At 35.6% G+C, this 14,232-nt stretch overlaps 1 long non-coding RNA gene across 1 annotated transcript; it reads right to left on the bottom strand.

Annotated features, from left to right (window-relative positions):
- Nucleotides 1-1,495: 1,495 nt before the first annotated feature.
- LOC118736661 lies at nucleotides 1,496-3,308 on the bottom strand. The gene is made up of 3 exons (XR_004992761.1): nucleotides 2,928-3,308; nucleotides 2,755-2,866; nucleotides 1,496-2,630 (listed from the first exon to the last, which is right to left on the bottom strand). It is a non-coding gene; the product is annotated as an uncharacterized LOC118736661 (long non-coding RNA).
- Nucleotides 3,309-14,232: the final 10,924 nt, after the last annotated feature.

Raw genomic sequence — 14,232 nt, 5'->3', positions numbered from 1 at the left:
ATATACATATACATACACATTATTCACACATAAAATATATATTTGTATCTATGCATGTAAATATTGGCGTGCTACATGAGAAATGGTAATTAATATTCATAAATTAATTTCGTCATGCTAACTATAAAAATTAGTAGTGGCAGAAAATATGCAAAACAGCGGTGAAACACCCAAATTTTGGTGTGCAAAACGAGAGGGAAACGAAATTTGTGGCAAGCATCAAAATTTGATTAGGAACACGAGCAGCTTTGCAAAAAGGACCTTTTAGAGTAAAAACACTCTAAGCACTCTCATAAGTACGTACAAATGTTTGCGCGAAAATGTCTCTGTATGTGTACGTGTGTGTGTGTGTTTGTTCGTTCACCAAATTCGACATGATGACGTCACGCCACCGAAATCGATTAGCCAACAACGCCAGCGTAACCGATAGCAGGATGACGATTCGTGTTGTCTGAACCACTGTTTGCACCACAAAGCATAATAACAACCACCTTCCAGCCACATCGCCGCCGCCGCCGCAGCAACCTTTCCTCCATCAGTGCTATAGGAGTACACTACAGAGGCGTTAGGCTGCCGTGTCGCCCCAAAATTCAAATAAAAATAAATAAAAAATCAGCAATGTACGGAATTTCCAAATGTTTCATAGCGCGAACGACGACGAATGTTATAGATTAGGGTGCATCACTCTCCAAAAAAAAAAAAAAAAAATCTGTACTATTTTTCCATCGGAATTATAAAATTGATTATATTTTGAGAGTTTAATTAAAATATTTCAGAAAAATATTATGATTTACGTGAGCTCCACCGATTAAAAAATATATCCGAAAATCGAGTTTTGTATGAATAAATTTAGTTTTGAAAAATATTTTTTCCAAAAAACCAACTCAGATGAATCTATATTTTTCGGAAGTATTTTCGCTTCCGCCTTAAAATATAATACCTATACATATTTTATAATTCCGGTGGAAAAACCGCCCCTAATTTTTGGCGAGTCACTCTTATGTGTATACATCGGTGTCTTTTTGTTCTTCTAAAGTGCAGACAACACTAAAATCTTGATTTGTTGTCCTTGGGTCCATCATAAATTTAAACAACAAACAAACATTATGACACATACAGTTTTTTTCTTTGCTTTTCGTTGCGTTGATTTAATTTTTATTTGCTGTTAATGTGGGTTAACATATTTGTTGTTGTTGTTTTGTTTGTTTTTTGTTGTTGTTCTTGCACTATGAAATAGTGTCTGTTAGTTAATAAATGAAATAATGCCGTTCCGGTGAGCAGCTGTTGGCGTTCACAGGATGGAAGCACTTAAAAGGCGCCGAACTGGACATTGGGTTTTGGGTGGAGTGAGTGAAGAGTGTGCAATGAGCAGCCGCTTTAATGGCGACAAAATTTGGTCAGCCAAAATTTTTCTTTTTTTAATTATAGCGTACTACGATTTTGAGTCTCAAGGGGGGTGCTTTTATTTATTTATTTATTTATTTTTGAAGTCTACATATGCTAACAAATCCTTACAGAGTAGCGGTACAAAATCAACTTAAAGATAAAAGTTACAGACTTAATGGCAATATTAGGCATTATTAGCTTCAAGCTTAGATAAAAATATATATCTAGGATGTGTGAAATCTAAAACCGGAACCGAATAACCGGGTCCTTTCAGGAACCGACCGGTCCGGTTCTTACAAGACCCGAAAAACGGTTCTAACGGAACCAAAACTCGATTCCAAAAGAACAGAAAAACGGTTCTAGAAGAACCGAAACTCGAATACAAATAAACCAAAAAAAGCGGTTCCAGAAGAACCGAGATTCGATTCCAAAAGAACAGAGAAACGGTTCTGGCAGAACAGAAATTTTATTCCCAAAAAACCATTAAACGGTTCCGGAAGAACCGAAACTCGATTCCAAAAGAACAAAAAAAAAAACGGTTTGGGAAGAACTGCAACTGTATTCCAAAAGAACTGAAAAACGGTTCCGAAAGAACCGGAAAATGATCTCAGAATAACCCAAAAAATAAGTACAAAGAACCAAAGAGCCCTTCGAAAATCGGTCACGAATCGCACATAGATTTGAAGTTATCAGCCCGAAATTCGGTTTAGATATGTACTATAGAGTTTGTTCGGTCCTAGGCACTATATCATATACCAGCCATATATCTAATCTGATATAGGACCTCCAGGATTGTCTTCATCACTATTTTACGGAGCAAATTTTTGGCGTCGGAATTCAACAGAGTCAAATTACTGTGCAACTCCATTACATGGACCAGATCTTTCAGTATGTCATACCGACCCATAAAGGGGATTATCTCTTCGATCTTGCCCTGGAGTCTGTTGCAGTTCAGTTGTGGTAGCGCCGTGTGCATTGGGAGGCCTGTCACTGTGCGTGGGGTGGGAGATAAGTTGTGTGGTCTACCTTGTTCCTGTAGCGATTACCGCTGTGGATAATGCTGCCTGGTGGTAAGTAGCTGCGTCGGATGGGTCAATGGCTGAAGAAGTCTGCAACAAGGAGCGCCGTAGTTACTTGCTCAGAAGGCAGTAAGGAGATCTTCTTTGCCTCATAAAGTTGCAACTTTCACATTTGGTGTGTGGCACGACACGGTCCGATTAGAGGAGTTACCCAAGGATTAACATCTGCGAAGTGAAAAACTTCGCTGTTAAACACACAGTTAGCTTTCATTACTAAGTGGTCTCAAAAAACTAATACTTATGGACCGAGTGGGCCCTTATTTGCGACAACCGCCATAACCTAACTCACCAAGTTGTACCTCAGACACCTGAGTAGTTAGAGGCAATGTTGTGTTTCTGGTTTGTTTTTCTTGTCTGCAGTTGTTGGCCATGTCCTTGTGTTGCAGTGGCAATTAACGCAACTTGAAAACGAAAATCATTATAATTATAATAAATAATTGCATGCAAAATGTCAGTCCATACCGTCACGACCATCCAATGGCTTCACAACCTCTTGGCCAGCAAAAATAGTAAAACATCAAAAAATCTAACCGAATCGCCAACAAATCATTCATGCATACAGCCATTCCGTGCCTAGCCTAGCACACCCACAACACCCCGACCGGCTCAGCATAATTCAGTGCAGTTTTCTGACTAACTGACACAAAAATCAAATTTTGTATGTGGCCCCTCAGTAGGCCTGCTGCTGTTGCTGTTGTTGTTTTGTCTGTGTAGCTCTTGTTCCTGCTGACTGTTGCTGTCATGTTTGCTGTAAATGTCAGTTAGTAAATTTGGTGGATGTCTACAGAGCCTAGCGAGTACTGACTAAGACAACGACCAAATATTCGAGTGCTTATGGGCGAGTTTGGTGAGCATTGGTGTTGATAAACCATCGAAAAAATCAGAAAAAAGGTAATAAAAAAAAAAAACGAAAGTCGAACGTGCACATGAAACGAAGCAGAAAGATCGAAAACGCATACAAAAGTCTGAATATGTGTGTATAAAGTTTGTATTGAGATATAGATAAAGCGTCATAGTTACGGTGACCATATCTTTGAAGTAAAAATTCTTATTATATACATGGTTCAATCCATGTCAAATCGACCAATGGTTGGAATCGACCATTTTTGATTTGGATGAATTTTTTTCAAAACTTTTCTTTTATCAAACATGTAACGCAGTTCTGCCAACGAAAAAAAATATGCTAATAAATTTTCACCCTAAAATTCCATATATGTACTACATATATCCAACTAGTTTAAGAGTACTTACTTCTTCTTCTGCGTTGATATTAAGTTTTCGACATGAATTCCCGTTAAGAGTGATTGGTAAAGTGTAAAAACCTAGTTCGATTTCAATCTTCAGCAATGGCTCAAAACTGGCAAGACGGTGCCCATAACCGCTTTAAACTAGATATTAAAATCGAAATCAATATCAATTAAGAATAAGCCTGTGTCTACTAGGGTACTGCGGTGCCTTCCCAGCTGAATTAATAGATATGTTTAAAGAAGACTCCCCTCTGATCTAGGAAGTCTTCTGTAATAATATATGTACTCTATCAGCGCGTTATTCTAACAACCAGGCTGGGATTTACAGGGCAATCCTGACAAATGTCTTTCTTAGAATTGAATTAAATTTGAAAAAATGGTTTTCTTTGAATTTAAAAAACAAAAAAAAGGAGAAAATAAAAAAAATGAGTTCTAAAATTGAAATGAAATAAAAAATTATGTTTTTTTTTTTAAATATTCAATTAAAAAAAAAGCAAAATATTTAATTATCAACACAAAAATATATATATTTAAAAAATACAGAAAATAGATTTCTTAAGAGGCGCAACCTAGTTGAAAACTAATAACCGTTTGTGGCTCATATTTGGCATTATAATCGACTGAGGTTTAGAAATAAAAGAGACTGATGCTGTGTATTTTGACGTTTTTGAATGCACCCGAACTAGTCTTTACAGCCTTCTCTGCTGTTAATGGAAAAAATAACTGTATCATTTACACGGGAAAGTAGATATGACACACATTACATATATCACAATGGGTCTTCTGGCAGTAGCCGTGCTCTCTTCATTCCCTATGGAGAGCGGCAGTCAACGTAAATTAACGTAACCTATTACCGATAGCGCAAAATAAGCTTTGAAAAATCTTCATTAAAATTTTTATTTTTTTTTGTTTCACTTTATTCAATAAGCATGGCGAATGCACTCGCCTCCACAAAGTAAATAGCGAAGTATGAGCTTTTTTGTACTCTATGCTCTTTCTTCAAAGTTTGTTTTTACCAGTAAAAACAAAAGTACGGATGGTCACCGTAGCCACAGTAGACATGCTCCTGCGCATGTAAAGCGTAGCGCTCACATACACGCACACCTTGCTTACAAGTCGACTCCTGCTGGCTACTTCAACAATATTTTGATCCTTCTGCCCACACACACACACGCTTACTTACACATGTGCATACTCACTCGTCCAATATTTGCGGCGATTTTCAATCTCAGCGAAGCGCAATGGACCGAATGGAATTTCTGAATTCGTGAATCATATTTTGTTTTTTTTTTTTGCGATTTCGATTTTACTTTACATTTCGGTGTGTTTTTTTTTTGTATGTGTAAAGCTTGCCCGAGGGTTGTTGCTTCCGCCATGGCGAGTCCTTGCTGCTATAGGTTTGTGTGTGTATATGTACATACCTCTTTCGGTGGTTATAGCAAAACACCATGAATAAAACCAAAAACAAATATCGTCGAAGTGTGTGCACAATACACAACAAACTTGCAATCCTACCTATAAATCTATCGGTGCAAAAACAAATCTACTTGAAATGCTCTGTCCGTCTGTGTGCCTGTCTCTCAGCTCGTCAGCAGCATCGCCATCATAGCCATCGTCGTCGTCCAAGTGGAAACGCTACGAAGCAAAAACAAATCATAACCAAAGCTCAATCGAATCAAGCGAAAATTCGTTTCGGTTCGTAGATTTTCATTTTAGGGCGAATGTGGCGCAGTGCATGCAAGCGCGAATATTTGATATTTAGCGTGTATGTTTGCATGAGCACCATATAAATAGCAAACTTTTAGGGCCGGTTGCTCAAAGCCTGGTTGACAGTAATCATCGGTTAACATCGTTATCGATGTTTTCGACTCCGTGCATATAACACGGTGTCGGTAACGTCGATAACGATGTTTAACCGGGGATTAGTGGCAACCGGGCTTTGAGCAATCGGCCCTTCGTGGAATACTTGTTAACGCAAATAAACATTTAAATTTATTTCATGTACCTTCTTGCAAACAGTATAGTCAATTTGGCTCTATTTTTATGTGTACCTGGAAAAAATTCCTCACAGTATCAAAAAAGGTAGCATGCTGTTCAGAAACCTATTTAAAAAAAAAAAATAAAAATGCCTATCCCTCACTTTGACAGAAAATATTTTAAATTATTTAAAAATTATTAAGTAGGTTTTTGTACCGATTACCGATTACTATAAACCCGGTTTTTAAGTACCAGCTACTAATTTTGAGAAGAACGGTGTGGTCACGCTAATTTTTGATGGTTATTTCAAAATTGAAATTGCTTTTCTGTACCAGTTACCAAATTCTAAATTTTGGAATGTCCTTGCTAAAGCTTGCAGTACCTGTAAGCGACCTAATTTTTCTTATTATTGCTATTAGAGCATCTACCGCTTACCAAATTCGAAAAATATTTTAAATTAATTAAAAACCATCAAGTCGGTTTTTGTACCGGTTACCGATTACGAAAAACTCGGGTTTTAAGTACCGGCTACCAATTTTGCGAAGAGCGGAGATGTTACGCTCAGTTTTTTCAGTCATTTCCAAAATGAAATTTCTTTTTTGTTCCGGTTACCAAATTCGAAAAACCCGAATTCCTAGTACCGGTTACGAAACGAATATTTCGGAATGTCCTTGCTAAAGCTTGCAGTGCCTGCAAGTGACCTAATTATTATTATTGCTATTTTTAGGGCATATTGCGCTGCGACCTAACTAGGACTATTGTGCTAACTCTTAAATAATCAATCCAACTTTGGCGGGTGTCGTGTTCCAGATTCTTAAAGGAGATGGTAACCGTTCTAAACCTAAGTCGAGTTATATGCGGCCAATCACATAACATATGCTCAAAGGTTTCCTACACCGGATTACAAAACCTGCACTTCGTCTCCTCAGTGAGTGTCATTATGTGTAGATGGTACCTCAGCCTGCAGTGTCCTGTCCTCGGTCCTCGGTGGGAGTTCTTAAACCCTCGCTGCTAAGATTTAGCAGTCATTGAAAAATGGCAATGGAGGGAGTTATAATTCTTTTTAATTGCATTTTGCTCCCAACTCCATAGCATCGTGCATGCTATGGACGAATCACAGAAAGGATGAGGGCTGGGCAGACTGAGTTGGGCATCGCACTACGCTAAAGTGTCAGTATTTTCGTTGTCTTCTAAACTCTCGTGGCCCGGAACCCACCACAATGTTTTTTTTTTTTTACAACGCTTTACAAAAGTTAAATACCCCTAACGCTGTCTGGCTATCAAACATCACCCTTTTTTTTGAAATTTAGGTCGATAAACGCTGGCCCAAGTGTTCCCGTCCTCAAGTTTGGATCCACCAGTGTACCAGATAGTTAGTTCACCTCTTGTCAGTTGAATTTCCTTCCTTTGGTAAATGGGACGATGATGGACTTCGTTGTGTTAATTGACAGACCCTTTTCAGCGTAACATGCTAGAGTTAGGTTTAGAGTAGACTTACAGTTAACAAGGTCATCATCATATCCATATGCATAGGAGCAATTTCCTATTAGTCTCTCTAAAAGTTGATTCAAAACCACTACCCACACTAGGGGACACAGCAGCAATTTTTTTGCTGCAAGGGTTGCACTTTTTAACTTTACAGCAGGCAAATTAAGAATATCGGGCTTTTTAGCAGGGACCGAGAACAAAAGGTATGCTCGAAACTAAATTTGTTTCTCATAGTTTTGTTCCCAAGAACGTTTCAAAACCAAAATCAGAATGATAACAAAACTGTTGAGAACGTTCTCAATGGGAGTTACATAAGAACAGAAACTTGTGGAACTTTCGCAAAGAAAACAAAATGCGAACAATACTCCCGGGAACATTTCTAAGAGAACAAAATGGAAACAGAAGTCTCCGGAACGTTTTGGCAAAGAACAAAACGGGAATAAAAGTCTAAGGAACTTTCTCTCGAAGAATAATTTGGGAACTAGTGTTTCAGGAACTTTCTGACAGAGAACGAAACGGGAACAAATCTGCTCGGAACTATTCGCAAAGAAAGGTAGCCAAAACACATTTTTGCTCATAGCGGTAAATTTTCATCTCTGCATCTGCGTCCCTCTCATTCTTAAAGCAAAATTCTCAAAGCATTTATTCTCGTTTTGTTCTCTAGCAGAACATTCCCCAGACTTTTGTTCTTATTTGATCCTCCTTGAAAACGTTGTCGATACTTTCGTTCTTATTTTGTTCTCATTGGAAACGTAACCGCAAGTTTCGGTCTCATGCTGTTCTTCGTGGGAACGCTTCCGAGAGTTTTGTTCGAATTTGGCTCTTTACCGAAACGTTCCCGAACCATTTGTGCTCATTTTGTTCCCGTTCAAACTGCTCTCAATACTTTGGACTATTTTGTGGGAACGTTCTTGACATTACATTTTATTCTCGTGCAGAACTAAAACAACGCGCTATCGGTCCCTGCTTTAAATTGAAATTAGCATAAATAGTTCGGGTCAGAAAAAAAGGCATTCCGACCATAGCGCGATGTTAAATTTATTTGGCACCTCAATGCCAAGTCGACTAGTCTATTAACTATTTATATGAGAATTTACTTTTTCATCATGTCTACAAGCTTTTATGATTCTTTCGAAATGAGTTCATTCACAGGCAATAACCAACATGCGTCTGCTAAAAAGTCAATGCGATTTATGTAAAACAGCAAGAGCAAAAGGGAATTTCTAATTTTATTTGCGACATATTAAAATATCATCCACAACAGTTTTATTTAATCGCCTATCGTAAATAAAACAATGCCAGAATGAAAGTCAAAAACTGTATTTTTGTGTTTTTATATATCTGTCCATTAGCATATCTACATATGTACATATGTATGTATGTACATATTCATTCATTCAGGTGGTGCTCTGCTTCTTTCATTGTCTCAAAAGCATATTTAACGATTTTTTATGCTTATTTACCAGCAGCAGCAACAGTTGGTCGTCGCCAGCTCATACTATTGTCATGTCCATATTACTTACCAGCTCGTTACTCAGTGGCTAAGCTTCTTGATGACTTTCATTGGTTTGATTGTTTGGTGAAGTTTCAAGAATACATATCTATGTGCTCTTTTAACCCTGCATTACTATCACAGGGTGTAAACCATCCAGTAAGTTCAATTTCTTATATAAATGTTTTGAGAAAAATCGTCAACAAGTTTATATGTAATCCGCATAACTGAGACAGTTTCAATAATGCGACCGTTTAATGAGAACCAAAATTAGTTTCAACATTTTTCTTTTCCTCTAGTGTGGTGGGCATAAATGCATTTATTTTTGTTTTTTTTTTTTGAATGAGTTAATAAAAAAATTATATAATCTACTTTTTTGTGTTGTTCCAAGTTTATTAAAAAAAAGTTTTTTATTTCACTTTAAGGAAGATAGATAATAATAGAATACTTATGGGTGGATAACACCCATGGTTAGTAATGATGTCATCATAATACACGATAGTAATACAGGGTTAATATTTTCGGGCATAGTATTTTGCTGTCGCAGCATACATTTGCATAACACAACAGTGGTTTTTATTTTTAGTAATGTGTAAATGAATGAAAAATGTAAAATTTTGTAGCGAAACCGTTAATTCAAACAACCAGCTAAATATCGACATTTGGAGAACATATAGACAACAGTTGGTAAACTAAAATGTTTGATATGTATTTACCTTCTAATAAGTTATGGCTTATTACCGCTATGTAACCTGAAATTATGAATTGTATTAAAACAATGGGCAAGCTCATATAAGCAAAATTATTTACGATGAGTGTCAGGGAAAATCGTATAGCATTTTTTTTTAACTTTTTGAAAATATTTTGTTTTATTTAAATTTTATTATTTTTAATAAAAATATAGTTCACATTACAACAAAATCCATAAATTTGAAACTTTCTAACTTTGTAAAAAATTAAAATAAAAAATTTCATTTTCATTTTGGGCATGCAGTTTTATAGTCCATTCAATTGTAGTATAATAAGGTGCTCGTTTGAAATCGCTACGAAATACCGTTAATTTTTGAGAATTTTTTCGCCAAGATTTTAGGTCCAAAAAAGAAAATTCTCAAAAATCAACGGTATTTTGTAGCGACTTCAAATTTGCACTTTTTTACACTAAATTAAATGGGTTATAAATCTTCAACCCAAAATGATTTTTAAAAATGCTGGATAAAATATGTAAAATTTTGATAAAAATTTGTAGATTTTTTTCTAATTGTTACAAAGTTAGAAACTTTAAATTAGAAATTAATAAAGTAAATAGCACTTCATCACCATGAGAGCCCATTTCACACTGTAAACAACAAAGTGAAATGAGATGGAGCAAAATCTAATTGGCATTTGCGTACGCCCTGGTGCTAGTCTAATAGGATTCAAAACGAATTGACACCATATCAAAAATTGTCAGATTTTTATGATTTGACTATTAAAACGAAAAACCTCTAAAAAAGAGGTTGGGCAAGGTTAAATCGCAGTCACTGGAGGATTTTACTCTGACAGGTAATAAAATAAATAAAAATTACCTCTGGATGCTCAAAATAAATCCGCTAATGTTCACTCCAGAGATTTCCTCGGACTTTGACTTTGAAGGACTTTGCAACTTTTGCCCAGCGCTCGCTGAGATGACTATAACCCCATCTGTCCAAGATTTGTTCACAGATTGGGACATGAGCTCCTATGTACTCCCTAGTAGGAGATATAGCCACCACGGTACCACACTTATTATTATTTAAGAGCGGTCACCTCTGCCTGCAAAACACCGTATAAATACGGCAGTATTGACACGAGATTTCCAGAGCGTTCTCGGACTCCTCGAAACGTGCCGTCTAATTTAGAATCATTCGTGAAATTGTCAAAAGGTTCTCTATTCTAGAAACTGCCCTTTCACTCCTTAAAAGAATGTGTGGAAAGATCCGTTCGGAGGCAATCTCCGTGAGCACCGATCCGTTTTTGACGTAGAATACATCTTACCTTAAGGTATGGGGGCTATGTTCAAATGTTGTAGTTGTAATTTTTAGAGCTTCACAAAAACGCTTATTGTACGAGAACTAATAAAGCGATTTCAAAGAAAAGTGTGGCGTTTCAAAGATAAAATTCCAAACCTGTCGACAGATTCATTTTTGTAAATAACCAATTCGGTTTCTGTCGTAAAAACAACGGTAAACATTGCCTTATTTTGGGGTCAATTTTGAGCCTTTAAAGTGCTCTAGCAACTTATTGTTGGCATATATAACTTTCATTTTCGGGATATAGGTTCTTTGGAGCAGTAGAAATATTATCGGGTACAAATTTTATATAAATTTAACAAATATTGAGCATTTTAAGGCAAAAAATTGTTTAAAAAATTTGCAAATTTTTTTCATTACCAAAATGCTCGAAAACCGCTCAAATGATTTTGTTTTTGTTTTCTTTAATCAATCAAAATTCAAGAGTTTTCCTTTCGTTTGGTATATGGGAAGTATTGGTTGATATCTTCTATATATGTTTATTTTATTCAATTATATGGGCATAAATGATTTTCCATACAAAATCACCTTGTCATCATTTTGCAAACACGTGCATATGTTGGAAGTGTGGGAAGGAGACAAAAAGTATGTATGCGTATGTAATGCGGCTTTTGATCGCAGCGTATGTACATATGTAAATGCATATATACGTACATATGAAAGTTTCAGTTAATGTGGATCTGTTTGGTTTTGTTATCGATATTTTTATCGATTTTGTTATCGATTTTGCTATCGATTTTGTTATCGATATTTTTATAGATTTTGTTGCCGATATTTTAATCGATTTTGCCATCGATATTTTTATCGGTTTTGTTACCGATATTTTCACCGATTTTGTTATCGAAATTTGTATCGATGTTGTTATTGATTTTGCTATCGATATTTTCGGAACTTATCGATATAATGATCGATATTTTTATCGATTTTGTTATCGATTTTGTAATCGATTCTGTTATTGATTTTATTATTGATTATTTATCGGTTTTGTTATCGATATTTTTCTTGATTGTTTTAACAATTTTGCTATCGATATTGTTATCGCTTTTGTTATCGATATTTTTGTCGCTTATGTCATCAATATTTTTATCGATTTTTCTATAGATATTGTTATCGCTTTTGTTGTCGGTATTTTTATCGGTTTTTTTACCGATTTTGCTATCGATATTGCCAACGCTTTTGTTATCGATAGTTTTATCGATTTTTTTTATCGAATTTATTACCGATTTTGTAATGGATTTTTTGATAGATTTTGTTATCAATTTTGTTATTGACTTTGGAATCGATTTTGTTATCGATTTTGTAATCGATTTTTCGATAGATTTTGTAATCGATTTTTTATCGATTTTGTAATCGATTTAGTTAACGATTTTGTTATCGATATTTTTATCGATTTTGTTATCGATTTTATTATCGCTTTTGTTATCGATATTTTTTTCTTAGTTTGTGCTTTCGTTTTTGACTTGGATATGCTCTTAACCATACCACGTATTCTACGTTTAAATTTAGCGGGTGTATCTCCGATACAGCCTGCAGACCAAGACGAAGGCGCTGGACTGTTCCTTTTTCAGGTATCGGAAGGTGAAGTTTTCAAAAACGTCGACTGCTCATACGCTACTCTCACAGTTTTTCGAATTCTCAGGATCATGCCCGGTTTAAGCAGGTAACGAAAATCGAAATGAGCCAACGGCATATTACTTCCACCACCCTTTCCAATAATGCCCTCTGGTCTCGAAAACTTGAGCGGTTTACAAGGGTGAATCGTCCAGAGCAAGAAATTGAAAGATAGAAACCAAATTTTTATTATGACTCGCCATGGCCTGGAACGAGCGCTTTTTTATTGAATTAAAAAAATGTAGTGAGTGTTGCCATTAACTAAAATTTTCCTTAATTTTTTTTTAACGCGATTTTAATTTTCTTTTTTACCTTAGCCTTCTAATGAATGATATTTTCACTAAAATAGTTATACTTTCTTATATTTTCAGGTAAGGCTGATTTGCTGCCCGCATTTACAATACTCGGTGCAAACTCTCCTGGTATGGAGAAGCAATCTCGTTGAAAATTATTCGAAACAAACTAAAATTACACCCGCTTCCCGTATAACGGTAAGTTTCAGACACACCAAAATTCCGATATTTCATTAACTGATAACACTAATTTACTCCAAGCTAATAGTTACAACAATCTCTTAACAATAAATAAGACTGCTATATACTTTTAGGAATTGGGCGTGGCACCGCCCACTTAATGGCTACAAGGTTTATCTCGGTAACCACTTTATCGATTTCAACCAAACTTGGTTTAATTATTTAATTAAGTTTAACGCAGCATATCATAGAAAATGTTAAGAGAAGTTAGAGAAGTTTAGAGCAAATTGAAACGACGATATTTGATATCTATGCCGGGAATATAAAGTTCGGTTTCGCCCGAACTTATATTTCTTTGCTTGTTTTTTTGTTTTTAATTTTTTTATATTGTATTGTTTTTATTTTATAGATAGTATCATAAAAAAAATATACTTTTCTTATTGCATCTAATTTTTTAAAACTTTTAATTAATTTTTGCTTCATTTTAATTTTATTATTATTTTCTTTTTTAAATTTAATTTTTTTATTAGTTTTTATTATTTTAAATAATATATATATATATGTATACATATTTTAAATTTAATTTAATTTTTAAAGAACTTATCGCTAAAATTCGAACAGCATAACGCTAAGATCTCTTCGTTAGCAGATTTTTCAATTAGTCTTTCGAATGGCAGTAAAGAGCTTTTCAGACAGTTTCCAATTGACAACTGTTTGACGAAAGACTTTTATCTTTCGAAAGACCGTATTGAGTTGAAAGACAGTTGCCAGAATCGCCCTGAGAGTTTAGAAAGCTATTACAGCACAAAAAACAAACAGTGACAGTGTTTTTTCCGGGCGAAACTCAGGATGAGGCAGATTAAAAATTCAATGAGTCCATGAGGTATTCCAAAGACCAGCTTTATTTTCAATTGTTTTCTCCATTTAATCCATCGAATGAAAAGATTTAGTAGTTTTGTTTCACTTCATATGTGCAATAACACTTTGTTGACCGTTTAATGGACAATTAGACGAATGTTTTTCTACTCCTGACCTACCTAACAGCAACCTAACCCCACTTAACACCCTTCTCCACTGCCACCAATGCGAACTACTTTAATTGCGTCGGCTTTCACACAAATCCACTTCGTTCTCATTTCCTCGCTAAACTAATGAATTGCATTGCTCATTATGGCAAAAACATATGGCAGTGACTGCATCCGACATTGTAGCGGCCAGATACGTACTGCCTCATTGCCATCGAACGCACGCACTTATGTATGTATGCTCGCAAATCGCTACAATTTATTTGTGTGCAAATAAAATATCTATTTATCAAATATATACCTGTGTATGTGTTAGTTCCGCCGCTGATAATCGAATTTACTGCATCAGTAAAGCAAAGCAACCGGCGAGGGGGAGGTCTGCAAATGTACGTATTGGGATGGTTAG

This window comes from Rhagoletis pomonella, unplaced genomic scaffold, assembly GCF_013731165.1.
Source record: "Rhagoletis pomonella isolate Grant_MI unplaced genomic scaffold, Rhpom_1.0 Rhpom_scaffold_00003, whole genome shotgun sequence".
In the NCBI taxonomy this organism is placed as follows: Eukaryota; Metazoa; Arthropoda; class Insecta; order Diptera; family Tephritidae; genus Rhagoletis; species Rhagoletis pomonella.
Note: the sequence above shows the minus strand (reverse complement) of the source record. Positions and strands in the feature narration are given on the sequence as shown.